The sequence below is a fragment of the Clupea harengus genome, chromosome 6 (assembly GCF_900700415.2).
Source record: "Clupea harengus chromosome 6, Ch_v2.0.2, whole genome shotgun sequence".
Taxonomy (NCBI): Eukaryota; Metazoa; Chordata; class Actinopteri; order Clupeiformes; family Clupeidae; genus Clupea; species Clupea harengus.
The window spans coordinates 10,812,856-10,813,336 of NC_045157.1; positions in this window are offsets into that span (position 1 = coordinate 10,812,856).

Sequence of the window (481 nt, forward strand, 5' to 3'; positions counted from 1 at the left end):
TTTTAGACAAAGTGGAAGAATATGGAATTCGGATCGTAGCTGACTAGAGTGGAGTTGTGTGTTCTTTTAAAGTGGAATAATACAGAAGTCTGGTGGTGTGTGTACCAGAGCAGGCGTCCAGCAGGAGAGCTGAGGTGTGTGTGCTGCTGATGTTGTTCCTGACGCTGCAGGAGAGTCTTCCAGTCACATCCCCACTGAACAGGAGAGTCTGGTTATCTGCACTGAGATCAGCATCAGCTTCACTCAGAGGCCTCCCATCCAGGTACCAGCTGTACTGTGGACTGTGCCCATTGGAGGAGCACCTCAGCCTCCACTCCCCATTGGCTGAGCAGCTGATTGACAGGTCCACATCAGACACAGGGGCTGGAGGAGAGGAGTAATGTGAGGACAAAAATGTCTTCATGTGTGGAGTTAAACTTGAACTTATAATCCCCCACACACCCCCAACATCACTGGCAAAGATTATTTAACTGTAGAGCTG